Source organism: Lissotriton helveticus, chromosome 5_1 (assembly GCF_964261635.1).
Source record: "Lissotriton helveticus chromosome 5_1, aLisHel1.1, whole genome shotgun sequence".
Taxonomy (NCBI): domain Eukaryota; kingdom Metazoa; phylum Chordata; class Amphibia; order Caudata; family Salamandridae; genus Lissotriton; species Lissotriton helveticus.
In genome coordinates, this window is record NC_136065.1 from 1,400,395,442 (window position 1) to 1,400,415,963 (window position 20,522).

Here is a 20,522-nt window from a genome sequence, read left to right on the forward strand (position 1 = left end):
GCTGGCCTGGTCCTTGACACTGCACTTACAGTTATCGTTCCTCACGCAGTTGATTGGGGGACCCCACAGTAGGTATTAGTACGACTGTACCTGTGTCTAGCCATCGAAAGTAAGTATTTTCAGGTCAACTATGAGATACGCGACGTGCATGAAAAAGTCCTTTTGTGTAACTAACACTGCGTTTTTTTCGTGCTTGGTACATGTATTGTCACGTCCTATTCTGTATTGTGTGTATACAAAGACTGCGTTTTGTGTTTTCCTTTGGTTTATGTGCTTAATATGCGAATTGTCCTGTACTGTCCTACGTGGTAAGTGCACTGGATAACTTGTTGTAGTGCACTCTCTCTCTCTCTCTCTCTCTCTTTGAGCCTACCTACGCTGTCCAGGATTGACCATGCTAGGATCAATTCCATATGACAACTGGGTGGACTCACTCTTAGCCGTTCACTTCACAGAATGCTGTAAATTCGCTTTTTAATAAATGACGACACTGTACCTCACAAGTACACGTCTAATTGGCTTTAACACAACAGTGTTTGAACAAATTGACAGAAACAAAATACCATATTTTTCCATGTTACTCGCCCTCCTTTCTGTAAAATGATGGAATTTAATTGGCTGAAAATGAAAGGACGGGTAAGACGACTGATGTCCCCTAATCTGACCCTTAAAAGGGAGCTATATGTCGGTGGCTTTCGTTTTTAATGCCTTAGTGGCACCACCATCATCGTTCATGTTACCACACACATTGCATATAAGTAGAGTGACCAGACGTCCCCGTTTTGCCAGGACGATTCCAGTTTTTAACCAGCTGTCCCAGCAAATTTTAAAAAATGTAGCTCATGTCCTGGTTTTTAAAGAGTCGACTAAAAATGGTGGGCGGTGTTTTTCTCGTTCTGCAAAGCAGGGATAGTTAGCAGTTGTGTCAAGAAAATAATTTAATTAACAGGCAAGCTACTAGGTTTAAAATTGCATTTCATGTATGTTCTTATTGACTGTTCTATAATTCTCTGCTGAGGGAATGGGTACTGAGGTCAAGATTCTTAGTTGAAAGTAAGAAACATTGACAGGATAGGACAACGCTCAACCTGTGTACTATTTATGATGCACAATACTAGGAAGGGTACCTGTAGGTCCATGATAATAACGCATCACACTTTTTATTGTGGTTAGCAGATCCTGAAGAAAATGTAGCCCTGCAGGAATTTATTTTGTAACAACGGGTTGTTGTTTTTTACTGGAAAAGTCAGTTTGAATTTGACAGGCTATATGATTAATAATTTTAGATTTCCTGCCACAGCTATAAATGTGAAAGGAATGGACACAATAGATAATATGTATGCTGGAAATTCCTATAGGTGTTTGTAGACCTGCACAACAGTGAAAGTTCATGAATAAGTAATATACACAGATGTAAAGAGTATCAACAGTATCTTCTTTTTTAGTAAATGATACGTATTTCCTCAGCTGCTTTGGGTTGGGAGATAAAACTAAATTGTGGAACATCTTCCCCTGCCAGTTCTCTAAAAATTAGTTTTGCTAAATTCAAGAATGCCCTCCAGTCATTGGAAGAGAGAGGTCGGACGCGATGCACAGCCTGACTGCAAGGCGTGGAACACCTATGACCACGACCAAGGTGGAGCCGCAGAGCAAAGATATGCTGGACGAGGCACTAAGGAAAGAAAGAAGGGCTGTCCAGAAGCCCCTAGCCTGTTGGTCTACTTGTGCCTGAAGTCTCAGCCCACTGGGCCTAATTGGTGGGCTCACTTGTGCGGAGTCTCTATCCCCCTTGGTCCATCTCCAGTCTGACCCCACTCCACCCGCTCTTCCTTTGGCTCCCCCAAACCCCCCCCCCCCCCTTTTTCACATGGCTTTTTTATCAACTTGATGAAGGAACAATGCACAAAGATAGGATAGGGTTAGTAGGGATGGACTTCATGGATAAAAAATAAGGTGCAGGTGGCATGTACACACCCGCGCGTCGCTACTCCATATTCGCATACCTCCAAAGACACTCCGCTGCAATTGACCTACTGCAGGAAATACATATGACACAGCTGGAATTAGACAGACTGCGCAGGCGTTGGAGGGGTCAATTGTATGGCACAATATATTCGGCGCATGCGCGGGGCACATTAATCTGGGTGAGAGCCGGCACCCCGTTCCTTTGCACGGATACAGTGATAGACCCTGCAGGCAGATACACTCTGGCACTGGGGACACTTATTGGCCAGCAAATCCTGTTAGGCTCCATTTACGCTCCGAACACTGACCAATCCTCATATCTAGCGCAATTGTCCACTAAGCTGGCCCACTATGCTGGGCTCCCCTGGCTGTTAGGCGGGGATTTTAATTTGGTACTAGATGTACACCTAGATAGGTCCTTCCCACCCCTCTGAACAACAACAGCTGTATCAAACGTGCAGGCCCTCACAGACTGGCTACCACATTGGGCGTTATTGGATCTGTGGCGTGGCCTACACCCTAATGATCGTATCTATTCTTATTACTCTGCAGTGCATGACCTGCACGTGAGGTTTGACAGAGTGGTGGGCTCCCAGGCACTAACCCCTTTGCTCGAGGTTGCGGAATACTTAGGGCAGACACACTCTGACCACAACCCTCTGAGGCTACAGCTGAATTGGGAACCCGATCGTCCTCCTGTCCCTATCTGGCGACTCCAATCAGCTGCGCTGGAGGATCCGGAATTCTGTGCATCCCTTGGGACTGCTATCCTGGAGTATTTCGAACTGAACGAGGGGACGGCGAGTAACACATTGGTGGAATGGAATGCCCACAAAACAGCTATCAGGGGTCACTGCCTCAGTGCCACGTGGAACATACGCAAAAACCTAACGCTGTCGCTTACTCGCCTTGAATCACAAGCTTTGGGCGCAGCATACGGAACTCATGGAACGTCTGCGGTGCCACAACTGTACAGCCCACACGGCTCGTACCCATGCCAAAGCCGACAGAGCGGGCCGCTTGTTAGCCTGACTGTTCGAACAGGAGAGTAACCACGCCCCAATTGGGGCCATATGCACACCTGAGGGGGTCCTGGTATATACGCAGCGAGAGATACACAAGGTGATGTCCGACCATTACGCACAACTGTACCGATCCACAGGGCCCTGTTCTGGTCCTGATCTAGATAGATTCTTAAAAACTGTCCACCTGCCCACGGTCCCGGAGGACCACCAAGAGGAGCTAGACGGTCCCCTCACATTGGAGGAAATCGGGGCGGCGATCAGCTCCATGACATCTGGGAAAGCACCGGGACCGTATATCCTACCCGCTGAATACTATAAGGCCTAGTCCCTAGTGTTGCAGTTGTATGCCCTTTACTCTACAGCTCTTGACAAGCGCACTCTACCCCCTTCGATGCACGAGGCCTTCCTAGTGTCCTTACTCAAGCCGAACAGGGATCCCGAAAACTTGGGTTCATACCGACCCCTGGCACTCCTTAACATGGTCAGTCAAAGGGAAATCCCTGGTTGTACGTTATGGCAAATGTGTAATTGTGTTACTTTATACCTTCAATTCAGTCATGCACATTGTTTGTCTACACAACTCAAGAATTAAAATAAAAAAATAAAAATTATAAGTAGAAATGGATTTCCACACTAAAAATTGAACGTTCACAATCTTTTATTATTGTTCTAAAACGTAAAGACTCCTCTTCACACAATCATATGTTAAAATTTCAAAGATTTTTTTTTTCCTTTGAACAGGTATCATAAAACATCACTTTATGAATCAATTACCATAAAGTTACACCGACAGTTAATAACAAATCATCACATATTACATAAACATAACGGTATCATATACATTGAAATTATTGGACGAGAAAAAAGGTTAAAAAAAAAAGGGAACAGATAATCAATACAATTACAATATAAAATACTATTAAATTCTTTTCACAAACCCCCTACCACTGTGGCCTTAAGATTCTCCCGCCACTATTTATCTAGATCCAATGGTCTTTCTTTTATATTAGTGGTGCAAAGAACAGTAGCAGTAAAATACAGATATCTGTTGCTTCCTTGACCTTGTTTGGATTCTAAAACATTTAAGAATGCGTCGACGCGTTTCGGTGTTATATCACTGGATGTTGTAACACCTTCATCAGAACATGCCGTCTCTTTGGGGTCACCGGCTTCTAGACTTATTGTTTAAAATCTCTGTATTGAATTTATAGGGAGAGAAACAATATCACTATTACGGGGATATTTTGTTGATTATTCAGTGTACAATATATTCTTTATTACCTCCAGGAAGTACATTTCAACTTAACCATATTCCCCTATTTCCTTAACATGGACTACAAAATATTCACTAAGGTGTTGGTGGAGCGCCTGGCACCAGTGGTACCTGAGCTAATCCATAGCGACCAGAATGGCTTTGTGCCCAAGCGTAGTAAATCACTGAATTTGTGAAGGTTCTTCAGAGTGGCGTCGGATAGCGTACAGGGGTGGCCCAGGGCTGGCTGCCTTGTGCTGGACCTCGAAAAAGCCTTTGACTGTCTAGAGTGGGGCTACCTCGACGCAGTGCTGCTGCGATATGGGGTAGGTCTGGAGTTTCTCCAGATGGTGGACCTGCTATACAAGAATCCCACAGTTAGGGTGAAGACGGGGCCATACATCTCTGATGCCATACCAATTCGCAGGGGCACCAGGCAGGGGTGCCCGCTTTTGCCCCTCCTGTTTGCGCTAGCAATTGAGCCCCTGGCAGCGGCACTGCGAGCGTCACTGGGAGATGGAATTCCCCTAGGGGATGCGACGCATCTGGTATCATTGTACGCAGACGACCTCTTGGTCTTCGTAAGAGATGTGAATAATATTCCAGCCCGGTTGGCACACATATTACACGACTTCGCCACTCTCTCGGGACTCAGAGTAAATGCCAACAAGTCCTGTCTTGATGCATTCAGGGGGGACACTCAGGACCCAGGCTGCATCCTAGACGGTGTAAGGGTACAGTGGAAAGTGGACACTTTCCGCTATCTAGGAGTCCAGATATACCGACAGCCATGGACCTCATCGAGGGTAACCTGGGCTGGGCCGTGCCAGCAATTAGGTCCCAAATACACTGCTGGAAAACGCTCCCCTAACAGTCACTGGCAGGGTAGCATTATCAAAGATAGTGATCCTTTCTCGCCTAATGTACTACTTTACCAACCTGCCGATATATATCCTGGCGGCCTTCTTCACCACACTCACTAAATTACTTCGGGACTTCCTCTGGGGCAACGCACATCATAGGGTATTGTTGGCTAAGTTGTACTTACCTATTGATCAGGGTTGTCCTCAGTGGCGGCTGGTGAAATTTGAGAGTGGTGAGGCTGGGTGGTGCACGGGGGAGGGAGGGTAAAGCATTGGGGCTCACTTTAATGAGACACAGCATTTTTGGTAGGCTGTTCACCATTTCCCATGCAAATCTTTAGCAAACAATGGGATAAAATGATGCATTTTTCAGTGAACTTTAGGATAAAAGGAACAAAAAGCAATAGCTTTCATAGCCTTTTTTACAGGACCATTTAAAGTACCTTGGAAATTTCCTAGCTTCCTAGGTAAGCCAGACTTTCTTCTTAAGGAATGTGTGCAGATGGCAAGACGTTTCATGATTGGTTTCTCAGTGGGATAGACAACAAACTTGGAGGCCAGTTACCACACCTATTTCAAGGATCTGACTAACCAATGGCAAGGAGACAATGATTCATGGTGAGGGATGAACATATTATTGAACCAAACAGCAAAATGTGGTCCCGAAGTCACCCCCTCCAGAGTAATTACATTCTTGAGGTGATGCTGCATACAATCCGAGCATCCCTAGTTGCCCCTCTTCTGGATCCAGCTTTACCCACACAAAGCTGAAAAGAAATACTTTATGCTGCAAACCAAGTAACTCACTGCTGAGGCTGGGCTGTGGTTTATGTGCAAAACAACATACTTTCAGTGACACCGAAACCCTCCACACGAAGGCCATACTGCACCTGTTGTGCATTTTTGTCTGTTCATACACTAACATGATTAACAGTGTCCCAACATAAATACACAAAAATCGATGATGGCAAGATTATATGAACACCACACACTCCTCACAGTCATTTATTGGATTGAAAGATTTCACAAAAAAAGCTGCTGTTTAGCAAGTTTTTTTACAAAAAAAACCCTTTCATTTTCAAAGACAATACAAAATAAGGTATCAAGGCTTGTCAAATCACACAAATTTAAAGCATCTCTCAAAAGTGTTCAATCCTTCGATGGACAAAGATTTTAAAACAAGAAAAGCAGTCTTCAGTGAATGGTTTAGAGATTTTTTTAAACATCATGCAGGCCACGAATGAGCTTGAAGAAGTTCAAAAAAGTACAGAAACCAAAATGTAAGCGCAAGAACATACAAGTAAAATCTAATTGACTACTGCTGAGGCAGGGCCTCAGACTGGCACACATAAAAAAAAACACTGCACTCGTGCTATCCTGTCTGTCTACTTATATCACTAACATGATCAATAGTGACAATGTCCAAACACATAAATACACGAAAATCAATGTTGCCCAGACTTTACCAACATCACACTCTTCTCATAATAGAGCCCCAAATTGGATTGGATGTTTTCACCAGAAAAGCTGCTGTTACGTAGCTACTTTTCTAACAGAACTGAGACTTTATTTATTTTCTAAGACTGATAACGCACCCTTTATTCATTAATGGAGACGCTATGTACTCAACTGAAAACATGTTTTGTATTATAAAATTAAGTCGGCGCGGCCACATGCACATTAAATCTCTCAAGACTGGCCTGGTGACCACTGCTGCTGATTTATGGGCAGTGATAAACAGTAATATCTTCCCTCTGACACCCCGGCCTCCACTTTTCCTCTAAGATGAGTTAGGAATGCAGAGCTGAAAACGTTGAAAACGAAATGCATCGTACTTGTCCAGCAAGCACACCTTAGCCATTAATCTCCAATTAAACTCACTGCTGCTGGCACTGCTGAGGCAGAGTCCGGACTTCGGTTTGACAAATCAGATTGAGATTCACTGACACTGACGGTGATTCGGTTTTGCTTTGCAGATGTATAGACCACTTAGCTTTTTCTAACTCACCTACCTGAGCTTGGTGCTGCCTGGTCCACTCGGGAACCGTGGGGATTGGACTTCTACGTAATGCACACCATCAGTGCCCAAATCCTTGCATGCCACAGCTGCTCCTGACTGTTGTAGTGTTGCCGCTCTAGTGTTCACGCTACGTCACCGCGTAGCGTGAATGGCGGCCATTTTGGGTCGCGCCAGCGAGCGCAATCATTCGGGTGCCGGAGCTGTGTGAGGCAACACGCTCGGCGCTCTGTGTGTTAGAGATGTATATATATATAATAAATATCCTCCTGAACCACAACATCGTGTGCCTCATTCATATAAAGAAGCCACATTACAATGGCGACGAGGTGATTTGGACGAAGGAAGCAAGAAGTGAGGAAACATTGAGGAAAATCGTGATTAGCCATACAGAACCCACGGTTGAGGCAAGTCGACCTCCGGACAAGTTCCCCGTGCTAATCCACGAGGCAAGGAGCAGGGGAGAGGGCAAATCCACCTCAGAGAAACAGGTACAGCACACAGAGCGCGGTAGAAGCGGTCAGCCGGGTGGCCCTGGTACTGCAAGCCCAAAAGGGGCCAGGAGAGGGAGCCATCGCCACACACCACGCACCCGCAGAAGGCCAAGGGCTGGATGTCCTTCCCGGGGAGACCACAGGCTGGTCAGCAGCGCTGGCGGAGCTAGGATCCACAGGGACAGCAGAGACGGACGAAGCAAAGCCCCTATCAGGTGAAGACGAGGAATACGGCGCGCCAGGCAGCCCCAAAGCTCAGAACGTTGCGCCGAAATGGCGGGAAACCATGTGCGCCCAGTCCACCTCTGCGACAGCGCCTGTTCCATTCTTACCGAAACCAGGTGAACCCTTAATGAAGTGGGAGGATTGGAAAGAATACATCACAAACTATATAGAGGTCCTTGAGGATGAAAATGAAGAACCGTTCACGAGTGTAAGGAAGAGGAGGATCTTACTACATAACTTGGGCCCGGAGGGGATCCGAGTATTCAAAAATTTAGTTCCCAAGAAGTGATAACGACGTCTACGCACATGCCCTAGAAGAGCTCGATGAACACTACCACCCCGCGGTCAGCGTATCCATAGACCGGTACAACTTCCAACAACGGAAGCAAGAACCGGGTGAGTCAATCGATGAGTACGTCGCGGCGCTGAAGATGTTGGCAGCCACGTGTCAATTTGGCGGTCTTCATGATGACTTTATCAGGGACCAAATAGTGATGCACACCACGATGAAGTTGGTGCAGGACAAACTGTGGTCGAGCGGAGACACCACGTTGAAGGAAGCAATAGCAATGGTGAAGAAGGCAGAATTGGCGCGCAGGTGCGCGGAAGCGGCAAAAAGGGAAACAGCGACAAGGCCCATGGTAAACAGAATAGAGGACGAAGAACAGAAGGGAGGTCACAGGAATACGAGTTCCAACTACAAAGGACCCAATAGGTGGCAAGGGACCACCGGGAAATCAACAAAAGGGGAACAAGTCATCGTGCTACAGGTGCGGCAGTTGGAACCATGAGGCAAATGACAGACGGTGCCCAGCCTTCCGGGCTAAGTGCATGTTCTGCAGGGTCATGGGACATTATGAGAAGGTTTGCCGGAAGAAGATGGGCCGCAACATGGTAAAATTCATAGAGGGCGACCAGGAAACCGGGGAAGCAGGAGACCAAGAGGAGGAAGATGAGATATTGTGCGTTGAGGACCAGGTCTTGAGCGTGAGCGGTAGGAGATCGAACAAACCGGTGTTGGACATGACGATAGGGGGCGTAGCAATGAGCATAGTGGCGGACTCAGGATCCCCATACACGTTGGTACAGAGGGCAGTATGGACGGAGAAATTCCTGCCCCGCCTTGGCCCACATCTTGAACCACCCGACATCAGACCGGTCACGTACCTGGGTAACCGCATCCCCATCGCGGGTTATCGACCGTTGACGTTCGAATTCAGGGGGCGCAGTGCTGTCTGCAAACTGTACGTGACAGAGAAAGGTCCCTCAGTCCTAGGTTGGATGGACCAGGGCGATTTAGGCATCAAACTGGACCCTGGAGGAGCAGTGCAGGTGTTGTTAACGGAACCGGAACAGTGGCCAGACCTGGAGAAGTGGAGAAGAGATTTTCCCAAGGTGTTTGGGGGGAAAGTGGGAAAACTGGAGAAGTTTTCTCACAAAATCATCCTCAAGAGTGACGCCATACCAGTGTCGCACAAGGTGCGGAATATACCGATAGCCGTGAGGGAGGCGGTGCAAAAAGAATTGCGCGATCGAGAAGGAAACGGCATCATAGAACCTATCACATGTGCAGAGTGGCTGGCCCCCCTGGTGGTGGTGATGAAACCAAACGGCAAGGTCCGGCTATGTGTGGACCTCCGAGAGCTGAACAAAAGCATCGTTGTAGAGAAGTTTCCGTTGCCTCGCATTGAGGAAATGCTGGCAAAAACGGAGGGGAAGAAATGGTACTCCACCATCGACCTGACATCTGCCTACCATCAGATACCGTTGCACCCAGAAAGCAGGAGGCTAACGTCGTTTATCACCCCTTTCGGGTGCTACCAATTCTGCAGGATGCCATTTGGGCTGGCATCGGCCGCGGCCGTGTTCCAAAAGCTGATGCACCGCCTCTTCAAAGTTGTCGAAGGTGTTCAATACTTCCAAGACGACATCTTGGTGATGGGAAATGATCAGAAGGACCATGATGCCAAATTGTCCAAAGTATTGGGAGTGCTGGAAGAAAGAGGGCTGACAGCAGAATGGGAAAAGTGCCATTTAGGCATGCCAGCGGTCACCTACCTAGGACATGAAATTGGAGAACGAGGGGTGACTCCGAAGAAGGAGAATGTCAAGGCTATTTGTGACGCTCCACCGCCAACCAGCAAGGAGGAGGTCAGGTCGTTCCTCGGCATGGCCGAGAATTATAGTAAGTTGATACAGCATTTCGCATCAAAGACACACCACATGCGGATGCTGACGAGAGACAAGACAGCATTTGTATGGTCAGAAGAGACCCAGAATGAGTTTGATAGTGTCAAGAAGGAGGTGGCTCAAGCTATACCCCTCAGAGGATATGACCCGCAAGGACGGACAACAGTCACTACAGACGCAAGTGACAAAGGACTAGGTGCAGTCCTTATGCAAGACAGAGAAGGAGGTGCAACGGAAACCATCTGTTTTGCTTCCAGGGCCCTGACGGACACGGAAAAGAGGTTCAGTGTCATCTAGAAGGAAATGCTGGCGGTGGTCTGGGCCTTAGGAAGATTTCGACAATTCCTGTGGGGCACAAGGTTCTGGTTGAGGACAGATCATAAGCCGCTGGTAAGGGTCCTCACATCCAGTGGACATGCCAGTGCCACCCCGAGGATAGCCAAAATGACTCTTAAACTGCTGGAATACTGTTACAATGTTGAGTACGTCCAGGGAAGCAGGAATAAAGTAGCAGACTATCTGAGTAGGGCATCGGCAATGGATGAAGCGGAAGGAGATAAGTTAGAGGAAGATGAAATGGTAGCCTTAATGGAGGATCCAGAGAGGGTAATCAGCAGCCAGGAATGGGAAGAAGCGTACAGTGCAGACAAGAAACTTCTACAGGTAAAAGAGTACATCACAGGTGGATGGCCGGAGAAGAAACACGTGAGTGGTGAGATGAGAAGGTATTTCGAGGTGCGAGAAGAATCCTCAGTGGATGACAAGGGCATCTTCGTGTATCGAGGAGACAAGGTGGTACCCCCAGAAGGACTCATCACCAGACTGCTGAATGTACTGCATGAAGGTCACCTAGGAATTGGGAAAATGAAGTTGAGGACCAAACAAGGTTATTGGTGGCCAGGAATGGACACGCAAACGGAACGCCATGTGTAGGAATGTGGCCAATGCCAACAAGCCGACAAGACCTTGACACCTTTGAGGCCGTCCATAGGAAGGTTCGACACACCAAGAAATCCATGGGAGGAACTCTCCGTTGACATTCTGGGTCCCATCCTTGATGACCAAGGTACCCCGAAGTACATATGTGCTTTAATAGACAGATATTCAAAGTGGCCAGAAGTGCTGGTCAAAGAGGAAATGGACACGGATACCATACTAAAGTTCCTCACCACTATCTTCCTCAGGGAAGGCATCCCCAAGAGTGTGTTAAGCGACAACGGACCACAATTTACATCAGACAAGTGGTCAAGGTTTATGGAAAGGAATGGGGTCTGCTCCAAACACACGTCCATATACCATCCAGCAGGAAATGGACAAGTGGAACGATTTAACAGAGTCTTGATGGGTTCCATCCAGGCAGCCATAATGATGGGGAAGGACTGGGAGAAGGAAGTGTTACACATGGTATGGGCCTACCGTATCACCCCTACAGGAACAGTGTACAGCCCCTTCCAGATCCTAAGAGGAAGAGATCCATTCACCAAGGACAACAGGGCATGGAAGGACAAGACGGTGACCAGTAAGTGGTCCCCGGCGGTGGTGCAAGCAAACTTAGAAAGGGCCCAGAGAATATATTCAGAACACTATGACAAAAGGAGGAATGTGAAGGACACGCAGTTAGAAGAAGGAGAATGGGTGAGAGTCAAGTTGGCCACGCTTCAACGCAAAGGAGACAGCAAGTACAGTAAGCCACTCCAAGTCAGAGAAGTGCTGGGCCGAGCGGCCAGACTGAGTGACGGCAACGTGTGGTCCCAAGACCGCATGGCTCGATGTAACAAAGTAGTGCAATGGGCCCCGGAGGCACGAGGACCTGAAGCATCGGTCCAAGGCACGGGGCAACAAAACAACGATGAAAAGGAAGGAGGAGAAGACAACGCGGAAACGGATTGGGGAATGGAAGGTGTAAACACTCCCCGGACAACCGACACTGAGCCAAGACAGGAAGAACCAGGCGGCCCGGTAAGAGCGTGGGCCCATGAAGAGAAGGAGGCGGAGTCGATAAGCAAGGGAGAGAAGGAAGCTACAGCCACTCCGGTAAGGTGCACCAGGGGTGGGCGCAGAGTAGTGAGACCAGCCAGATTCAAAGACTTTGAAATGGGGGAAGGACTATAATCCCCACAGACTAAATGACTTCATTGGACAAAAAGGGGGAGATATGTAGTGTTGCCGCTCTAGTGTTCACGCTACGTCACCGCGTAGCGTGAACGGCGGCCATTTTGGGTCGCGCCAGCGAGCGCAATCATTCGGGTGCCGGAGCTGTGTGAGGCAACACGCTCGGCGCTCTGTGTGTTAGAGATATATATATATAATAAATATCCTCCTTAACCACAACATCGTGTGCCTCTTTCATATAAAGAAGCCACATTACAACTGTGTGCCGTTGCCAATCAAGTATAGACGCTGGAGCTGTAACTGGCGTTCACACCCGGCCTAAAGTTACCAGAAACGCGGGAAGCAGACACCTCGAGTCTGCACAGTGTACCTTCAGAAATCCTGATGACAAACTGTGCAGACTCAATTTTTCTGCTCCCATCTCGCCTTCCTGCAGCCTCTACCACACACTTTCCCAACTCCGCACAGGGAGGGGTTGGGAAAGGGTGGGGTAACCCTCCTCTGTCTCCATCCCCTGACTGACGTGAAGCCCCTGGCACTACAGGGCTTCAGCCTGAAGCGGCCGGGTAAAACTTCACTTCCACGTCATCAGGGGGTGGAGACTGGTCCTCGAGGCTAAGGGGCAGATGTATCAAGATACCATTTTGCGATTCTCAAATAGCGATTTTTAAGGAATCGCTATTTGAGAAGTGCAAAATGGTATGTATGTAGAAATTCGCTATTTTTTAGCAATTTCTTAAAATTCCTTAATTGCGATTAGCAAATTGCTAATTGCAATTAAGGAATAATTTCCCATTCATTTCTATGGGCCAGGAGGCCCATAGGAATGAATGTGAAATTATTCTCAATTTGCGATTAGCAATTTGCTAATCGCAAATTGAGAATAATTTCAAGGGTGCAAGGGTGTCTTAAGGACACCCTGCTGCACCCCTGAATTTGACATGTGTGCGCATATGGCGCACATACATGCCCTAAGGGCATGTATGAGCGTCATATGGCACCTTTAGAATTTAAAAAAAGTGCATTTTGAAAAGAATTCGGCAATTACCACCAACTACAAGTTGGTGGTAATTTGCAAATTCTTAGTCAAAAATCACAACACTGAAATGCTTAATACATTTCAAATAAGAAATCGCAATTTTCCATTTCTTAAAAGCCTCGCAATATTAAGGAATCGCTAAATTTGCGATTCCTTAATATTGCGAGGCTTTTTGCATGATACATTCCAAATACCGTTTTTTTTTTCGCCAACTCTGCTATTTTCCGAATCGCAACGTTTGGGACAAAAAAAACGGATGATACATCTGCCCCTAAGTCTTTTGCCGAGCTGATGACCTCACAGGCCTCAGGGCTTTGAGCTCGTCCGCCCGGCAAAAGACTCAGCAGGGCCTGCCCACAAGTATCTTTACTGAATGAAGAGAGGATCAGCGCCGCTTGCAATGACACAAGACTGATCAGAAATGAGACCCACAGCAACAAAGACAAGAGGTGTGTGTGTCTCATGTTTGTGTATAAAAAAAAACAAAAAAAATTAAATTATTTTTAATCTACACTCTTCCAATGGCCGACCCAGGGGGTGAAAGTGACGGGGCGGAGCCTGGACGACCTTACACAAAAACCACCACTGGTGGTGTTGCTGCGCCGTGCTTCGAGCATTACTATTTAGCAGCGCAATTACAGTGCGTAGCCCGCTAGTTAGCGGACAGAGGCCGTGACGACACCGCGACCACAGCACCTCCCCTCTCTCTAGTTGAGATCACCAAACTCTTTCATCCTGTAGCTAAAGCCCCAGCGCCGACACCGCTCCTTATGGTGGTGGCTTACAAATGCTACCGCCACAGGTTATACCTTACTAGAACTCTGGTCTCCTACGCTCCAGCCATAGCACTAGAGGGTTCCCCCAGCGGGCTGGGGGTACTTGCATCTTCTGAGCTAGAGGAGAGCAGGGCCGGACTGGGAACCAAAACCGGCCCTGGCAGAGTGCTCGGCCGGCCCCCCGGCGGGAGGTCTGAGCTCTTTGCCGGGGCCGGTTTTCGGCCGATTTTGTTGCAGGGCCGATTTTGCAGCTATGCTGCATAAACGGCCCTGTAACAAAACCGGCCCCCACCCTTGCGGTGCACCGGGGGATTGCCCGGTGCCCGCAACGGCCAGTCCGGGCCTGGAGGAGAGGCACGAAGCAGACATATGGACCCTGGGAGACTTGTATCGGGACGGCACGCTCAGGTCGTACAAATCCCTGGTGGAAGAGTTGGGGCTGCCACCGAGTCAATTTCTAGGACACCGCTCATTGATCGCGACGCTGACCTCTAGATGGGGTGATGTGAAGGAGGAGCCGAGCCAACACCTTACCATACCGTACCTTTATGTTATGGGGCGTGGTAGACACTAGATTCGATGGTCTGTGGCATCTCTACGTACACACACAGCGATAAGTTTGGAATCACTACGCCGCAAATGGGAAATAGACCTGGAGCGGCGACTAGAGGATAGGGAATGGGGGAGGATACTACAGAGTCCAACACGCATACCCAGAAATATGAGGTTCCGCCAAATACAACTGTTTATACTCCACAGAGCATACCTTACACCCGAAAAGATCAATAGGTACTTTCACGGCACAGATATGGTATGTCCCCGATACGCGGAGTTGGGAGCTGGGTTAGTACACATGCTGTGGAGCTGCCACAAGCTATACCCCTACTGGAGGGCGGTTGGGGAGGCGCTACGCACGTGCACGGGCTGCACCATAGCCTTTGAATGGCCTGTTTACCTGTTGCACCACTTTCACGGAACACCGGCCACAAACGTTTCCTCACGCTTTCTCGACTTGGGGCTGGTGGTGGCTAAGAGACTACTAACTAAACAGTGGTAGGCGTCAGACCCGCCGCACATACGGGCATGGAGGTATTCGCTCCTAGCATGGGCCAAGGCAGAGGGAATAGCTATCCTACGAGAGGAAACGCTGGGACTCCAGAAGGCGCCTATTGCAACACAATGAGAGGATCTACTCCAGGGCTTGACACAAACTGGGGGAGACAGCACAGAGGGGCAATCCAAACACTAGGAAGGCACCCTTATGGGGAATGATAAATAAGCCACCAGGGGTCATTTGCGTTGCCATGTAAGCACATGTGCATCATCTGGAGCTCAGGTTGGACATTGCTGAGATCTCTGGATGGTGGTGTCTGCCTGCAGGAGGCCATGGGGTGGGGGGGTGGGGGGAAAGGGGGGGACATGGTGAGGAATGCACATCCAACAATCGGACTATACTGCTGTTCTTGGTTATTGTTTTTTTTTTGTTTTACCCTCTTTTTTGTGTTTTTATCTTTAACATCTGTGCACATATGTATCCTGAAGAATCTGAGTAGACTCTGTACACCATACTGCCGGAACCATGTCGCTAATGTATGATGACGCTTATCCTGTCAAGGTTCAGCTTGTAACTAGGCCACTACTGTCATCGACATGTACACTTGTTATGTTATATGACTTTTATATAGCGCAAATCACCATCAGGTCTCTAAGGGCTTCTAGAGAAGAGTGAGCACGTCACTGGGGCAAAAATGTCATGGCAGCGGGAGTAGCAGGAGTTACGCAGTTGTTAACACCTCTCTAAATAGGTACATTTTTAAAAGCTTCCTAAAGGTGAGCAGAACCGTTTCCTTACGCAGGTACTCCGTACACTTGTTCTATTACTAGTCGACCAGCATGTTTATTTGCTGTTGCTAAATGGTTCAAGGTATGGTTGACGTTATATGATGTATTTTGCCTTTCAACAAGATGGAAAATTTTAAAACAATAAAAACAGATTTAAACAAAACCTGAAACCCCCCTGGAACGTCTCCGAACTGATGTCAGGCATTGGGCGACCCTGCCGTTGACCCTACTTGGGCGCGCGGCTTTGTATAAAATGATGGCACTTCCAAGACTCCTGTACGCCTTGGAAAATACACCATACCTGGTCCCACTGCGCTATTTCAAGCAAATAAGAGGGTTGGTGTCCAACTTGCTGTGGAATAATGGCCCAGCACGCATCGCACATGATAAATTGACCAGGAGCTGGTACGAGGGGGGCATTGCCTTGCCGGATATGCACTTATACTACTGGGCGGCACAACTCAAGATTGTGAACCAGTGGGTGCACATGCCAAGAACCGACCCTGCCTACAGAGCTGACTGGGCACAGCTGGGAGCGGACTGTATGCTATCACCGCTATATAATAAATAACAGGTCTCGCGACTGATAGGGCCAACCCAACACACAACTACCTTATGGCATGCAGCGCGGGCGAAGCTGGGATGGAGGGGGATAATTACCAAATTGACGCCTCTCTGGGACACGAAGGCCCTTGGGCAATTGAGACACAGTAAGGGGTTTACCCAGTGGGATAATATCGGTATTTCCCCAGTGGGAGACTTTTGGGTAAAAGACCATATAATACCATTTGCACAGCTTCAACAGCAATATGGACTAGGCCCGAACAAAACCTATAGGTACATTCAGGTTCGACATGCATTACTACAAGCGATACCGTTGGGCACTGAAATACCAGACTCATCACCATTAGAAGATAGGTTACTTACTGAAGCATCAGAAATAATGATCCTCGGAGCCCTGTGGCCCAACACATCATTGATAACCATCCAGATGAAAAAGATATTAAATTCCATGCAATTGATAAAGTAGTGTCAGGTAAACGTGGTGGTGATAGAATCACTTGCCTCAGACAACTTGAGGCTCGTTGGATATGCAGACTTAGAGCGGTAGATCGGGGCTTAAATATAAACAATGAATTTCATCATTTTTTGTGAATCAGCTGCAATTATCCTGATTCTCCGTATTTTCTGTATGATGTGATCACTGTTACGTTAATTCTCGTATCTCTAAATACACTAGAAATTCGGTCTGCACGACATTGCATTGTTTCTTCGCACCATTCCTACGACATCTGTCCTTGAATCCGTTTTTGGCTGAGACATAGTTAGCCACTGTGCTAAATGGACTCTTCATAAGAGAGACTCAACTGAATAACCAACCTGAGTCTCTGTGTTAGGACAAGTCCATGTGATATTTGTAACTTACTCTTTGACTAAACCTTGCTCTCTAGACCCTCTTTGAACCCCTACAAGATGTCCTCTTGTTTTCACGTTTTCTTACACTGCGACACTTCTGTTTTCTGACTTGGGAGCATTAGACTTACAAGTTTCACTTTAACTTTATTGTATGCTCTGATTTGACTAGCTTAAGATGGCGGCCGTTGCATGTTCACTCGCCTTATCTTACAACTAGATCGATTACAATTGATAGCTTGTCTGTTAAACTGTAACACACTTATTGTGATCGATTTTTGACGATTATACTATCCTTTTCCATTCTTTATAGACACGAATAGACCCTTCCCTAGCTTTTTCCGTTATTTTTTTGCGTTTGCTTTTGACTAGGCAAAGATGGCGGCCATTGTGATCATCGATCGCCAGGTCTTCGTGCCGTTGGCTATTACCAATTAGTAGTCTCAATTAACTAATTATATAATTTTGATATATATACTCCCTTAGCGGCGTTTTCATTATGGAACCGGGAGACCAGACGACCACATACGTACGCGACGATCACGCCGAATCTAAGGTAAGCTCTGGGTATCCAATGCTGTATGGGCTTCAAAAGACTGAGTAGAATGAAGCTTTTTACTACTCTTTAACAGCTAGCATTTTGCCTGGCTTTAAGACCTTGGCAATATTTATTGTATCTATAATCTTGGTACATGACCATGTAATATGACCGTGTCAAGATGGCGGGCGCGCTTGAATACCATTCTGACTATCAATGTGGGGGTCACTAAACAACAGGCTATGGCTCCGGTCCCGCACTGTCGCCATGAATTGTTGATATTATATTTTTCTCCTTTCAAATAAACTTCATGAGACTAGCCTTTCGAGACGTTAGCTTTTTAAATAATTCTAATTTTTCCCGACTGACAAATAATAAAAGCTAGACTTTGGTTAATTACAGACACTAGTACTACTTGATGACTTATTATTTTAGGGTAATTCATATTCGGGTGCAAATAAATTCCTTCATATAACCTGCGCCAAATTCTTCAATTTCAGGCACTTACTTTGCTCTTTTCCCAACTTTACTGGATCTCAAATTGAAAGGACGATTTACCAAATCCAACAATTTAACTACCGTAGTAAGTGCATATTTCCATCATATATTGATGTTTAGGAGGTTTTCAATCCTCTGAATAGGCTGGTTCTAAAAGTGGCGGGCTTATTAAACAAATTTACTCTGTATAGATACACGATTTATATTCCAACTAATAAGTCGCTTAAATAGCTAAACAAGCCTACCAGATAGCAATAGCTGTCTCTTGTAAAAACAAAAGTCATTCATATAAAACCATCATCATTAAAAAATTTATATATTTACTTGTAGAAACCTTCTGTGTGTACACCTGCCAGAACGGATGAGACGCTCAACATAAGAACACACTGCGCAAAGGTATTATGATAAATGCTATAACTTTGAAGTTCTTATGAACATGGTATAATGTGCATTTCAGTCAAATATCTTATTAGATATGGACATCTGAAGGCACCACGCTGTCTAAATACAAGAAATAAATATATGCGTATTTTGCACATATTTGTCGATGTGACGTATGTGTTTATAGACCTTGCGTGACTGGTACATTACACCACTGTGATGCTTATATATGGACACAAGAAAAGCGTTATTTGCACATATCATGACTAATGTCTGTTGTAATTTAATAGCTACATTTGTGCAAAGAATTGAGCTTTATTTAATCATTTACTCGTAATACCAGCTGGCCTTTCTTTCAAGCTCTGCCGCATTGTTTATATACATACAGGAGTTTTGATGATGAATTGTTTGACCCCTGGACTTTGCTTGGGCCACAAAAATTGCGTTTAATTAGCGAACTATCATGCAGATATCACCGGGCACTTTTTGGTTGGAAGATGGTAGACATTGTATGTTCTCAAACTTTTGATTGTGAATATAACGTGAAAATTATTGATGACCATTGAGTCGCTATAGAAACGCTGTGTTGTGTATTGTTGTTTATACTCAGTAGGCACTACTTATTGTAACTTTAGTTTGTTCGGTAGGGTGAACAATACCCTTTATATAACTTACCAGTATCTGTTCAGCTTACACAAATGCTTTGTAGCAGCGCATGTTCTCCCTAAAATTTAAATGAATGGCCTCAAGTCTTTTTCTTTTTTGTATAATGTTTGTATCTAAATAGTCTGGTGTTTTATAAACTGTCTCCTTGAATTCAAAAAAGAATATAATTCAACAAGTTGTGCATGTACTGACATATTTATTCACATATTGAAATATATATTTTTGTATCTTTTTAAATATAGCCCTGAAGAAGTCCGGTTTCGGACGAAACGCGTTGGCTATTTTTATCTGCGAGTGTATGAACAAATAAAGAAAAGAATAAAACGAAGAGAACTGACTTGAGCTAATTTCTTGGGAGAACAGTTGGACTTTTTTCTTGATACAAAACGAATGTTGTTTGAGTACTGAAAATTGTGCTTGTTATACAGTTATTTGGTGTGCGAGGTCAATTTGTGGAACTAGATATACAGAACAAATTCTTATTTGTTCTATGTTGGGATCTAGGGGGTTGTATCCCAGACCATTCGCACCCTCACTTTTGCTAACATTAGGAACTTGACTCTTGGTGCGGCTCTTAAAGCCTCAATCCCCTTCCTTGTTGTGACTACTTACTGATTACATGCAGCAGAGGGCCACCTCATTTACCTATAAGAAATTGATTAACAACCTGAAGGACCCCACAGTAGCGTTACAAGAAAAATAGGTGGGAGACGTAGGAGATATTGATGACTCAGAATGGAATGAAGCACTAGCCTCCCCAAAAGAAGTGGGCATATCGGCGAAATTCAGACTTGTGCAGCTCAAAATCCTACACCGCATGTACTACACACGGTGCATGCTACACAAGATACATAGAGCACCGCACCCATTCTGTCTGCGTGGCTGTGGGGAAGAGGGTACACTGTACCACACACTCTGGGAATGTCACCGCATAGTAGAGTTTTGGCGTCAGGTAATGCGCACCGTCTCACAGACACTGCAGGTTTCCCTTGTCCCTGAACCACGCAAATGCCTGCTAAACGTTTGGGAACCGAACAATCTGAACAGACATGAACTCATATGGGCCACATTGGCAATCATGGTGGCAAAGAGAGACATTGCACAAAAATGGGGAGCTCCAGAAATACCCACGCTATCCAGGTGGAGTAGAAACATGGACTTATTGATGTTCACGGAGAGAGCGGTGTATACGATTAGAGTCTGCCCCCGTAAATGGAACAAAGTGT